Raw genomic sequence first — 15,553 nt, 5'->3', positions numbered from 1 at the left:
TCAGGATTATGTGCATTTTATGAAGGATTATGTGAATCACACGTGAACCCTATGATTATGAGACTTTATACTGAGGTGGTATGGTCATGTCATGAGAAGAGATGAACAGTATATTGGGAGGAGAGTGATGGAAATGGAGGTACGGGGAACGAGAAGGAGAGGGAGACCCTGGATGGACTGTGCCAAGGATGACTTTCGATCAAAGGGATGAAGTGTGGGACAGAGGTAGCTGGAGAACGCTGGCCAGAAACATCGACCCCACATAAAAGTAGGAAAAGATGCAGACAAGGAAGAGGAAGAGATATTTTGGGTTCTTATGTAGAGAAATCTAGGACAAATTGACTTTCTCTATTTGGAATTAAGATTAATCCAATTGCATTGGAATAGTGTAATTATCATCCTTGTCACTATCATTATTGTTTTTGTAGTTGTTTCTAATTAATGCAATCACCATCCTCATCATCGTCCAAATCATTATCATTATCAGCGTGGTTATTACTGCTACTTCATGTGCGATCATTTTTCTAACTGAGAAAGTGCAACATCGTTTACTTGGATCAACGTAGCGTATGTAAGAGACCCAGTTTCAGGAAGAATCGCCAATCAATAACAATCAGAGTCAGTGGCCATGGAAGTTGTAACACCAGACAATACGTAGTCAACATATCAACCATTAATGGCAAAAAGTCTTATTTTTTACATGTTCACAATACTAGTTGTTTAAAACGTGAACTGACGTGAATATTCTGAAGCAGCTCTTCTAGATAGACACTCGAAAATCAAGCCATTGTTCTGTAGTCTTAGGCAGAGCCATAGCCTCTTCCCCTTGCTTGGGGTAGAGCACTCTAGCTTGAGGGTACACTCGGGCACACTGTTCTATCTTATTTCTCTTCCTCTTGCTTTTATCTAAGTTTTCTATATTTTATATATGAAAGATTATTTTAATGCGGTTACAGTTCTTAAAATGTTTTATTTTAATTGTTTATTACTTCTCTTGCAGTTTATTTATTTCCTTATTTTCTTTCCTCACTGGGCTATTTTTTCATGTTGGAGCCCTTGGGCTCATATAATCCTGCTTTACCAATTAGGGATGTAGCTTAGCTAATTATAATAATAATAATAATAATAATAATAATAATAATAACAACCAAACCGTCGTTTTAAAAGAGCAAGAATACACAATCCAGCGAAGAGAAAAAGTCGTAAAAGACGAATAAGAAATAAATGGCAATATCTTCCATCTTCCCTCAAGAGGAAGAAGAAGAAGAAGACGAAGAAGAAGAAGAAGAGGGACGAGATTGACAGACTTCTCTTGCAGCTTTCAAAAGCTGACCTTCAAAGTTTTCGTACAGAATCTCCTATCTAATAGTCGTCAGTTTTTTTTTTTTTTTTTGTCCCTCTCTTTCTCTCCTTTGTGCTTCGTAAGCCAAGAATTGGGAGATCTGGGGACCTTCCGTCCTCTAAAGAAGGTTTCTTTTCTCTAACGACATTTTTGTACTCGTTCTTATAGATACGAATATTCATCATTTTTCTTTTGTTATCAATAATTTTATTTATTATAGATATGAACACTATGAACACTCATAATCTCTTCTTTTTTAAATGTTTAAAGGCTGTTCATGAATGGCAGAGCAAGGGACATTGGCATTGCCTTAGCAAGCAGGAGAATGCCATAGAGACTGTCCATATATGCATATGACTAGCGCCCAAGCCCCCTCTACATCTAACCTAGGACCAGGGAGGACCAGACAATGGCTGCTGATGACTCAGTAGGTAGACCTATAAGCTTAGTTTACAGACACTAAAAGAAATAACAAGTTTGAGCGGGGTTCGAACCCCAGCATGGTGATCACCGGTGAGTGACGTTACCAAATACGCCACCACATCTATCAAATATCTATATTCATTATCAACATGTTTATAGAATCATTACAGATATGAAAAGTCACAAAAAAAAATATTTTTTATGAAATCTATCCATCATATTCTATTCATTACCATAGATATGAAAACTCACAATTCCCATCAAATCCAGAATGCTAAAACCATTCATAGCACCAAAGACCAACATTTCAATAAGAAAACTATAAAACCAACACAAACACAACCGCGAACTTTGCTTGTGCTAAAACAAACGCTACCGTTCGACCTAACAATAAAAAGACAGATGGGTCGATCAAAATGAAATCTCTCCCGTTTTCACGAGAGGCAACGAAGCATCCGAGATTAGGCCTTTGCCAAGGGAACTTTATTTTACCACTCGAATATTTGAGACCCTCGATGAATCATGGGTCAAACGGCAATATGTTTCTGCATCTCCAGAGCTTTGGGTGGGCAGGGGAGAGAGGTGGAAGGAGTCTGAGGGTTAGGAGCATCCTGCTTTTCATACAAGGGGTGTTGCTTAGCTAGTGATAATAATAATGATAATAACAATAATATCAATAATAATAATAATCATAATAATAATAATAATGATAATAATAGTAATAGTAATAATTATAATAATACTTATAATAATAACAATAAAAATAGTAATAGTAATAGTAATAACTATAATAATAATGAAAATAACAATTACAATAATAATAATAATAATAATGATAATAATAATAATAAGGGATGAACGGAATATATAATCTATAATGGGGTAATATAAGTATTGCTTTCATTCAAACCTATATGGAAGGAGCTATCAAAACGACATAGATATAAATGACCAACTCCAGGTTTTCTTTTTCTTGTTTCCTTCGAGTCTGGACTAAGGCATCAGATGCCAAAAATTATGACAGAAAACCAAATTAGTATGGGTGGGCCCAACTAGTACAGCTTTGCTGATTATGACAATTCGTAAACCCTTTCGCCAGGTTAAGGTATCCCCACTTAGAAAAGGGTTTTATATGTGTGTATATATATATATAATATATATATATATATATATATATATATATATATATTATATATATATATACATATATATATACTGTATATATATAGGCCTATGTGTATGTCTCTCTGTGTGTGTATGTGTGTCCACACAACGACCTCTGTATACTAAGAAATGATTTCAAATGAAATCTTTGAAAACTGGAGTGAGAAATGAAATTGGGGTCGTTAGAGATATCTATCGTGTACCCACAAAATCATAATAAAGAAGTTATCCAGTTGGCCATCCATATATATTTTCATATAAGCCACGGATATCTTTAAATGTCGATTTAGCTACGCCTTGGGATTAGAGACCAAAGGGAGAAATAACTTTTTGATATTAGCTTCTGGTCGAGCAAGAATTCGAACCCTAACCAAGTCGAAACTGGGATTACAGACGACCCCTTTACACTCGACCACAAAGAGAGAATAAACTATCATATCTTTATATAATATTCATGCTTACGGCCTTCTAACCCCCGTTTTATAAAACGTCCCTAGATGTCACTGACATCATTGGAAGACTCGGAAAAACCGCTTCACGACCTCCCAGATGGCACTGATGTCATCCGAGGCCTGGCAATTGGGGAAATCAAGTCCTGAACTGAAGTATCTTTAATATGCCGTGGGTGACTCCATGAGCCATTCAAGTAATGTCTCTTTATAAGCCATTGCATGGCTGGTCGAGAAAACCGAATGGCCACATCAGTTGCAGCGGTGAGTTTCAAAAGAACGACGGCGGCATGGGGGGTCCCGCCCCCCCTAACGGCATCCGTCCTGAACCCCCCCCCCCCCCCCCCACCTCCTCTACGGCCCTCCAAGAAAATATGAGAGAATGCAGGTCAATTTCTAATTGCTGGTGGACATGCAGCAGCTTCCTGCTATTTGCACATAAAGTGAGAGAGAGAGAGAGAGAAGAGAGAGAGAGAGAGAGAGAGAGAGAGGAGAGAGAGAGAGAGGAGAGAGAGAGAGAGAGAGCGTATATGTGTGTGAATTTCTAATTGCTAGTGGACATGCAAGCATCTTCCAGCTATTTGCACATAAAGTGAGAGAGAGAGAGAGAGAGAGAGAGAGAGAGAGAGAGGAGAGGAGAGAGAGGAGAGAGAGAGAGAGTGCGTATGTGTGTGAATTTCTAATTGCTAGTGGACATGCAGCAGCTTCCTGCTATTTGCACGTAAAGTGGGGGGGAGAGAGAGAGGAGAGAGAGAGAGAGGAGAGAGAGAGAGGAGAGAGAGAGGAGAGAGAGAGAGAGAGAGAGAGAGTTTTACACTATTTTGAGAGGAAGAACATGAAATTTGATGAATATGACTATTTCTACAGAGCATTCTTGGCTTCATTATTATAATAAATTATCTTGCCTGAAAATTATAATATCATTATTATATTACCATTATAATTAGTTTAAAAATATACCCTACACTAGTCACCAAGTCAGTTATTTCTCTCTCTCTCTCTCTCTCTCTCACTCTCCTCTCTCTCTCCTCTCTCTCTCTCTCTCTCTCTCTCTCTCTCTCTCTCTCTCTCTCCTGGTATCCACCCACGTCCAGAACTCAGAGCTCCTCATTAGTGAAAAGAATGTGGGCACTGCTTAAACCACAAGGACCTACCATGATAAAGAGAGAGAGAGAGAGGAGAGAGAGAGAGAGAGAGAGAGAGAGAGAGAGAGAGAGAGGAGAGAGAGGAGAGAGAGAGAGAATCATTCAGATTAGAATTCCTCTAATTTAATGTGGAAGTCGACCGAAGCAAAGTCTGAAAAGAGATGGAGTAACACACTCCGGCCTCTCCAGTCCTGGAGTGCCACTTGGGGCCCTTTGTAATCCCCTGATCGCTGACGCGGTGATCTTATAACTCGGAGGAGGAGATGCTCTGCTAAAATTAACCCTCGTGTGAAACTCAGTTTTCACCCAGATAACAGAGGTTTTCGTGGAAATTGTGAGCATGTTAAATTCTTGTGTGCCAGTGTTTATGGAGCAATGAAAGTTCTTAAAAATGAAAGTTGTAAGTAGTGGGCAAGTTAAATTTTTAGTGTGCCAGCGTTTATGGAGCAATGGAAGTTCCTAAAAATGAAAGCTGTAAGTAGTGAATATGTTTAATTCTGGTGTGCCAGCGTTTATGGAGCTTTGAAAGTTCCTAAAAATAAAAGCTGTAAGTAGTGAATATGGTAAATTCTAGTGAGCACGCGTTTATGGAGTAGTGAAAGTTCTTAAAAATTAAAGCTGTGAGTAGTGAATATGTTTAATTCTAGTGTGCCACGTCTCTGGACCATCGAAAGAAGTTCGTAAAATTGAAGCTGAAACAAGATTCTTTATAGAAGCTGCCCAGAGCTCAGGGTCATTCAACAAACAAGTCTTTTACCCCAAGAAACATATGTTTTCCTTCCTCGCTAAAAATGGAAGATGAAGACTTGTTCGCAAAATCATATCCATACAAATCTCTTCGTTTTACAATACTGACAATGAGCTCCTTTAGGCATAGCTAATGCTGTTTTATTTATTGACTGTGTCACATAAACGAGAATATTAATACAGTCTTGCTATGTTTGGTGGGTCCAGGTAACATTTGGTATCCGATGTATTGTCATTCAACGTTCCAGAGAATCAGTTACAAGTTATACTCAACAGTTTCACACAACAACAACATATACAAGCAGTTTCTAGTTCACTGTAAAACAAAGGTCTCAGACATGTCCTTTATTCCTGCCTGGGGTTTGGTCAGTTTCCATCAAAACGCCGGCAAGCGCGGATTGGTGATGGTGGGAGATTTTCGTCTGATCTCTCACAGCGTCAACCTAGTATGGGTGGCCCCGACTAGTACAACCTTGCTGATCATGGTGATACGCAAAACCCTTTAAACCACGGTATTACTGGGCAATACATTAAAGAAATTGGTTATCTTAAATGTTGGGTGCAGGTCTATATTCCGAGTAAACTTTATTTGATCAGTTGTGCCTCTTACTAACGGACTATCATACTACTCTGGTTTGGCAGCGGTATGCTCTCTACTAGATAATCTCATTCCAAGTGATATTTCAAGGTCAACATATAGTCAAGAATTGCATGTGAAGGTTCCAAACGGTAAATGGTGCTTAGAGTCTAATTGCGTATGCCAACGACGTTGGAAGGAGTTTATGTTTCTTCCCATATTTGTCTGTTTGTTTGTTTGTGAACAACTTCCTGACCACAATTTTACTTATAGAGTAGTGAAACTTTCAGGGATTAATTAATATGTTGAGACCGTGGAAGTGATTCAATTTCTAAATTCCTAGGTCAAAGGTCGAGTAAAAGGTAGACCTAAATAACCCCAAACCTTAACCCCAAGTTCGCATATGGTTGTCACACAGACTTCCAATACCCCTTCGGTCTAAATTGATTCTGGGAAAGGCAAGCTGGTTTCGAGAAATAAGCTGCCGTGGGGGAGATCTGCACTCTCCGAGTTACTTTTCTAGTTTTCTTTTGTTTTTACTTGTTAGCTTTCTAATTATGGTAATGATTTCTTTATTTATCATTAGATTTTTTTTTTTATATTTTATTAACTAAAGAGGTTAAAACCATCCAGGAAATAAAACACTTTTCTTCTATGCTAAATATTAGGAAAAGAAGATTTCCTAACCTTGATTGTTAAAAGGAAAAACTAAGTTTGTAATTGCGATGTGAATATAAAAAGTTTACCATCATTCTCTGTTACTTTTAGGAAACATAAAATGTTCATTATGAAACGTTCCTGCTGTCGCTTATCATTAATGTTATTAGTATTATCAAAACTAACAGAATATATTTACAATCAGATGGAGTTCGTGTCTCCATACTCCCTCGTTCAAACTCGTATTGTAACTGAATAAAAGCACATGATTTTACCGGTTTCCAGTAAATCTTTTCCCCTGAAAAAGCTCATCCCTTTCCCATCAACGTTGCCTGATAACTTTAAAATTTCCCCTCTCTAAAACCCAAAACAAAAGGACAAAATATGTTTTCGATCGCCTCAAAAATCCCCGAGATTCAGAGTCGGAGTCAACGTGGATCTAACGACTCCCCCACAAGCCATAACTGGCCAAAACTCGGATACGAGCCATCCTGACCGTATAAAGTTGGTTCACAGATCCTTCTGGTATATCAATTCTCCCTGATAATTTTAAAATTCCCCTCTCTGTAACCCAAAACAAAATGACAAAATATGTTTTCGATCGCCTCAAAAAACCCCTGAGGTTCAGAGTCGGAGCCAACGTGGATCCAACGACTCCCTCACATCCCCAACTGGCCAAAACTTGCCTACCAGCCATCCAACCCTTGTGGTATATCAATGCTGCCTGATAACTTTAAAATTCTCCTCTCCTAACCCCAAAACAAAATGACAAAATATGTTTTCGATCGCCTTAAAAATCCCCGAGGCTCAGAGTCGGAGCCAACATGGATCCAACGACTCCCCAACCAGCCATAACTGGACAAAACTCGCCTACCAGCCATCTAACCCGTTTACGGGGTGCTTCACAGATCCTTCTGGTATATCAATGCGGCCTGATAACCTTAAAATTCCCCTCTCTGAAACCCAAAACAAAATGACAAAATATGTTTTCGATCGCCTCAAAAATCCCTGAGGTTCAGAGTCGGAGCCAACGTGGATCCAACAACTCCCCCCACAGCCATAACTGGCCAAAACTTGCCTACGAGCCATCTAACCGTATACGGCTGGTTCACAGATCCTTCTGGTATATCGATGCTGCCTGATAACTTTAAAAATTCCCCTCTCTGAAACCCAAAACAAAATGACTAAATATGTTTTCGATCGCCTCAAAAATCCCCGAGGTTCAAGTCGGAGCCAACGTGGATCCAACGACTCCTCTACAACCACAATTGGCCAAAACTCGCCTACCAGCCATCTAACCATTTACGGCTGCTTCACAGACCCTTCTGGTATATCAATCTCTGCCTGCTAACTTTAAAATTCCCCTCTCTGAAACCCAAAACAAAATGACAAAAATATGTTTTCAATCGGAACCAACGACTCCCCGACGACCATAACTGGCCAAAACTTGCCTGACCGCATACGACTGCTCCACCTTCACCACAGATCCTTCTGATATATCATAAACGTGATGTTGCAGGCTCGAAAAATTAGGGACACACTCGAGGTTCAACCTCCACTGGCACCCTGGCTAAAATCATAATTTCTCTGAGGCCTCGCTGCTGTCTGCTGTCCGAAGGGAAATGAGATATACGTTTCTTCCGAATGGAAATGTGAGACCGTTGCTGCATGTCCAAAATGTTTAAATGCCTGAATTGTCTACATTTATTTCGTTCTACTGGCGGCATTGCGGTTATATAACAAAATAAGGCTTGTAGAATTTACGAGGGGTTTTATTTTGTGTGTATGTGCATATAGTATATATTATATATATATATATATATATATATATATATATATATATATACTATATATATACGCATACATATACATATATATATATATGTATATATATATACATATATATATATATATATATATATATATATATATATATATATATATATATATAGTATATATATATATATATATATATATATACACGCATACATATATATATATATATATATATATATAATATATATTATATATATATTATATATATATATGATGTGTGTGTATAGTGTATATATATGGTGTTATATATATATATATATATACACACATTATATATATATATATATATATATATATATATATATATATATATATATATATTATATATATATTATATTATATATGTGTGTGTGTGTGTGTGTGTGTGTGTGTGTGTGTGTGGTGTGTGTGTATGTATATATAGATAGATAAACAGATAGAAATATATATATATATATACATAAATATATATTTATATATATATATATATATATATAATATATATATATATATATATATATATATATACTATATATATATACATATATATATATATATATATCAAATTTACCTCACTAAAGATAGAAGCTAGATTGAGGCCCCAAACAATGACGGTGGGAATGTAACAGTTAGACAATCACTAGAAATGAAAATATAAATCATACGAATCATAATTCAGAAATAACGAAAAAACGTACCAAACTCAACACGAAAACTTTCCCGTTGACGCAAAACCAAGTGATACTACTTAAGGAAAATCCAAAAGGACCTCCTTACAACTGATATCTGCTGAGACGAGGCGAGAAGATAAGCAGGGAAAGATGAGCAGCTCCAGCAGGGAAACGAGCCAAGAAAGGCTTTGGATAAAGGGCGTATTGGAAAACAGCGTGGAATGGACGGTGTCAGACATCGGTTGGCATGTCCCCGACATTTTCCTATTCGACTTTCGGAGCTGGACAGACATATTTTTTTTTCGGTTGGGGGATTTTCTTATGATGGAGCCAATATTCAAACGGGGGCCTTGCCTCTGTCGGAGTCTACGGATCTTCCTCTCCTCTTTCAAAGTGTGTGTCGTCATGGACCTTTTTTTATTGCAAATTTTCCTTGATCTCTATATTGGTATCTTAATTAAGAATGTCATTGTGTTTCTTCCTTTGTCTTTCTTTTTCATAGTTTTTTAATCTATTTCTTCCTTTGTTTCTATCTCATTGTATCAAATTACCCGAAGAATCTATTCGGCAAACAGTTCTATTGTTTTCCGGTACGTTTATGAGTCTTCTTGATCAACTCCTATACTGAAAATACCTCCTCTCTCTCTCTCTCTCTCTCTCTCTCTCTCTCTCTCTCTCTCTCTCTCTCTCTCTCTCTCTCTCTCTCTCTCTCTCGTCCATTTATTCTCCTCTCATGAAGTCTTCAATCTTGGGCCTTTTCATCTTGTCACTGTCTCGTAGACAACAGTGTGGGCTATTTTCAATTTTCCACCTCAGTGTATCACACGGTTTTCTTTCAATCTTCATCCCTTTGTTATTCTCTCTCTCTCTCTCTCTCTCTCTCTCTCTCTCTCTCTCTCTCTCTCTCTCCTCTCTCTCTCTCTCTCTCTCTCTCTCTCTAAAAATCTACATTGAACCTACATGAATCTTAACATTTTATAATACTAGGTTATACTCATCTCTCTCTCTCTCTCTCTCTCTCCTCTCTCTCTCTCTCTCTCTCTCTCTCTCTCTCTCTCTCTACCATAATCATGCTCCAAAAATCTACATTCAACATACATGAATCTTAACGTACATAATACTAAGTTATATTCAATCTCTCTCTCTCTCTCTCTCTCTCTCTCTCTCTCTCTCTTCCTCTCTCTCTCTCTCTCTCTCTCTCTCTCTCTCTCTCTCAATCTTGCTTCCACATCTCCATTCTACATTCCAATCTACATGAATCCTCCGATTTATAATACTAAGTTATATTCGTCTCTCTCTCTCTCTCTCTCTCTCTCCTCTCTCTCTCTCTCTCTCTCTCTCTCTCTCTCTTCCGGTTTAAGAAGGAAATCGAGATTGAATTAGGAGAAAGCCCCTTCTTTCATTTCAAAAGGATTTGGTAGGACGCTTCTTCTGGCCCTAGTACTATCCCGGGAGACTCATAAAAATATCATTTGCCCTACCTCAATTTGTTGGTCTTACGGTCACAGATACAGCATTTTATTTGTTGTTCCTGTCAGTACACATTTACAGTGTTCTAATCATCACGCAATGCTATTATAACGGCTACTTTATTTACTTTTATTATTACTACAGCTATGTCCTTTAATAACGTAAACATCCCTGCCTGGCGTTCTGTCGGATTTTAGGTTCTAGACCTGTTCAAGCTCGATAGTGTCCTCTGCAACCTAACCATCCCTTGTGAGCAAAGTTGGGGGGGGGGGGGCGGTTTAGGAATGCCTATAGGTCTATACCTGGCTGAATCATCAGCAGTCATTACCTGGACCCTCCCTGGTCCTAGCTTGGGTATTGATGGGGCTCGGGTGCTAAACATATGTATATATGGTCAGTCTCTAGGGCATTCCCCTCCTAGCTAGGGTATTGTCACTGCCCCCTTGTCTCTGCCATTCATGAGCGGTCTTTAAAAAAATAATAAGGCTGGTCTACACTACACTGACCATAAAGGAAAGCATATCTGACAGGAACGAAAGAACAGAACAGAACAGAACGAAAGGAACAGAACAGAACGAAAATCAAATTGCTTGCTTGCAGTTATACAAGATTATTTACACATGTTGGGCAAAACTTGTACACTATCATTAGATGTATTTAACGAAAGAAATAAGCCTGATAGAGTAACCATAAAGCTCACGAATGAAAATTTTAGCCAAGGTCAACCACCCAAAAAGCAAGTATGTCTCTCATGGGACCTACGCTTGGAGATTACCATAAAGTCGAAAGTCGGTAGCCTTTATAAAGGACTCTAGTATATGAGATGCTGTAACAAAGTGGAATGTATACCACAAGAGACTGCCCTCACGTGTTAAGGTTATGAACTAAGAGCAATCTTGAACAGAACTTGCAAGAGCTGTTCCGAACCCACCCTGGAATTGATCTTGGTGGTTAGTTGTTAGTGTTGATTATTATCTATTATTATTAATTGCTCAGCTACAACCATAGTTGGAAAATCCTAATGATATAAGCCTAGAGCCTCCAACAGGGAAAATAGCCCAGTAAGGAAAGGGAACAAGGAAAAATAAAATATATTTTAAGAACAGTGCCGTTTAAATAAATAATCTCCTATATAAACTATAAACACTTAAACAAAACTGGAGGAAGAGAAATAAGATAGAATAGAGTGCCCGAGTGTACCCTCAAGCAAGAGAACTAGTACCCCAAAACTATGCCATATATATATATATATATATACATACATATATATATATATATATATATATATATATATATATATATATATATGTATATATATATATATATATATATATATATATATATATATATATATGTATATATATATATATCTATATATATATATATATATATATATATATAATATATATATATTCATCATCAACAGCCGTGTCCTTATTCATGTCTGGGGTTTGGCCAAGTAATCATCACCATGCTGGCCACTGCGGGTTGGTGATGGTGAGGGGCTTTTGTCTGATCACCCACAGCAAACCAATCTAGTATAGGTGGCTCTGACTAATAAAGCTTTGCTGATCATGGCGATACGCAAACCCTTTCACCACGTTAAAGGAGATATATATATGTATATATATATAATATATATATATATATATATATATATATATATATATATATATATATATATATATAATATATATATATATATATATATATATATATATATATATATATATAATATATATATATATATGTGTGTGTGTGTGTGTGCGCGTGAGTGTGTGTGTGTGCGCGTGAGTGTGTGTGTATATATATATATATATATATATATATATATATATTATATATATATATATATATATATATATATATATACATATATAAGCATTAACACAATAGAATACGCATTTACCTGTTTGCATTGGGCCTTCCTTTTTTTTACGCAAAACTGAATCTTTCGCTTTTAGCACCGATTTCACGGTCGACGGAAATCTATTACAAAATTCATAATATCTTACCAACTTAATGGAGAGGTTGAAGAAAAATCCTACCTCGGACCTCATCACAATTTCTCTACTTTCTTACACGTGGAAAAATTTGTATTTTAATCTCCAAACATACTCGTTAGTGCTTACACTCATTCATGAGGTAATCTATGAATGGGATATTTTTTTAGTCATACACACACAAAATATACTTTTTTTATTTTCTTTTATTTGCCGCTTATGAATGGCAGAGACAAGGCACAGTGACATTTCCCTAGAGACTGGCCATATATATATATATATATATATATATATATATATATATATATATATATATATATATATATATATATATATATATATATATATATATATATATATATATGATGAGCACCCAAGCCCCCTTTCTATCCAAGCTAGGACCAGGGAGGGCCAGGCAATGGCTGCAGGAGTCTCAGCAGGTAGCCTTATAGGCTTTCATAAACGCCTCATCCTTAGCTCATAAGGATGGTGAGATTGCAAACATTGCAAGAAACTATCGAGCTAGAACAGGACCCGAACCCCAGCCTGGCAGATCCCCAGGCAGGGACGTTTCTTATAGGCCACCACAACACTAGATGTTTTAACGTTATTTTAATATGTTACTTTGGTATAGGCCTGCCATTTGGATCATAAAATTAAGCTTATCTTTCAAAATGGCCTATTTTTGTAGCTTTCTTCTGAGTATAGGCTAAAATAGACATATTAAGAATTCACCCAAAACTTGGGAGCATCTTTGGAATAACAAAATATCGAGTTTGTTTCTCTACTTCAAGTTATTATACAAAGGCACCTTAATCTATATCATACAAGGCAGATGAGTTGTACAGTTTTCTATGGACTTTGTTACGGGGACTCTCCTCGTCTTTCTTATTCGACTTCTTTTTTTACCAAGCTGTTGAAAGACAAAGTCAATTCTTCTCAAATATTCTCAAGAAAAAAAAATTCAAATTAAACCAAAAGCCTCATTAGGCCCATTGCTCACAGGTGCAATTCAGCCATACCATTATTATTATTTGACTATTATTATTATTATTATTATTATTATTATTATTACTATTATCATTATTACTTGCTAAGCTATAACCCTAGTTAGAAAAGCAGGATGCTATAAGCCGCCCAATGCCTCCAACAGGGAAAACAGCCAAGTGAGGAAAGGAAATAAGGAAACAGATAGAATTGTGTCTAAATATACCCTCAAGCAAGAGGATTTTAACCCAAGACAGTGGAAGATCACAGTACACAGGCTATGGTACTACCCAAAACTAAAGAACAACAGTTTGATTTTAGAGTGGCCTTCTCCTAGAAGTGCTGCTTACCAAGGCTAAAATCTCTCTTACCCTTACCAAGTAGAAGGTGGCCACTGAACTATTACATAATAGTAGCTAACCCCTTGAATGAAGAAGAAATTTTCAGTTATCTTCGTGTTGTTAGGTGTAAGAGGAAAGAGGAGATTGTGTAACGAATAGCCATACTATTTAGTGTATGTGTAGACAAAGGAAAATGAGCCGTAACCAAATAGATTCAATGTATTACTATCTGGCCAGTCAAATTACCCAATAACTCTCTTGGGTAACAAATAGCTAGACTATTCAGTTTATGTGCAGGCAAAGGAAAAATGAGCCATAACCAGAAATGGACTCAATGTAGTACTATCTGGCCAATCAAATGACCCAATAACTCTCAAGCAGTAGTATCTGAACGGGTGGCTGGTTCCTTGGCCAACCTACATGCTTACGCTCAGGGATCATCAGATTTTCTCGTGATTTTGTAAACGCGTTTTGGAGTTCCAAGATTCCGTTAGTAATTCCCCACTTAAAAACTTCATCTCCACAGCTACGTTCCATTCATTTTTACTCCGGTTCTATTCTTGGGAGACGTCTCTTTTCCCTTCAATGGAAACCCCCATGGCCCAAGACTTTGCCTCGGTTCCCCCGACCTGCTGCGCGTTCCCACGCCATGTTTATTTATGAACACCTTAGAACCAAACCACAAAAAGGAGACGGAGGAGAAGAAGAAAAGTTACGAAAACAGAAGGCGGTTATCAAGGGAGAGAACACGAGCTAAGAAGAAAGATAGATCCTATGTTGGTAAGTCTAGCTACGTAAAAAAAAAAAAAACTGGTTTACCGATTATTCCATTGCTGCGCGCATGCTCTCCCTAATATAAGTTTGACACTTGACATTCTTATGGGCTGAAAAACATGCATATTGACGAGTAGCTTCAGATTAAAAGCATCAACAGAACTTTCCTTCACATAAAAATGCATACACTTCTGGTTTAGGATATTATTTCAAAATATACTTTAATCCTACCCATCACCCTAACCAATATGCTGTATGAACTATTTAGTCATAAATAGCACAAGCTATTTTACTATTACACGATGACGTATAAGTCCAATCTTTAATATATAAATTCAAATATAGCAAAGATAAAATCATACCATACACCTACATGCACTTAAGAAATGCCTTAATACATTCTTGAAGACACAAAGAATAATATTCGGTTGCTAATTTGTGGTATCCTATTGGAAATGTTCCTGTCTGCCAATTTGTCGGACGAGAGTTCGAGACTAGCTCAAGCTCAACAGTTTCTGGTAGTGTCTGCAACATCGCCATCTTTATGAGCTAGGGCTGGAGGATTAGGGGAGCCTATAGGTATACCTACTGCGTTATCAACAGCCATTGCTAGGCCCTCCCTGGTCCTAGCTTGATAGAAAGGAGACTTGGGCACTCATCATATGTATAAATTATGGTCAGACTCTGAGGCATTACCCGGTCCCTTGCCTCTGCCATTCACGAGCGACCTTTAAACCTTTAATAGCATTCGTATCGTTTTAATAAGCATGATACATGGTCAGTCTTAATGGCATTATCCGGTCCCTTGCCTCTGCCATTCACGAGCGACATTTTAACCCTTTAAAAGCCTTCCTACCGTTTTAATAACCATTAGAAACGACCCCGGCTTTATGACAAGACAAATTACAAATAGCCCGGAGAACTTTAATATCCCCAGAGCTTTTTTTGCTTCAACTTATCATACACAGATCGAAAGACTACCGTTTCG

This window comes from Palaemon carinicauda, chromosome 42, assembly GCF_036898095.1.
Source record: "Palaemon carinicauda isolate YSFRI2023 chromosome 42, ASM3689809v2, whole genome shotgun sequence".
In the NCBI taxonomy this organism is placed as follows: domain Eukaryota; kingdom Metazoa; phylum Arthropoda; class Malacostraca; order Decapoda; family Palaemonidae; genus Palaemon; species Palaemon carinicauda.
The sequence above is the reverse complement of the archived record's forward strand: the minus strand, read 5'-3'. Positions refer to the sequence as shown.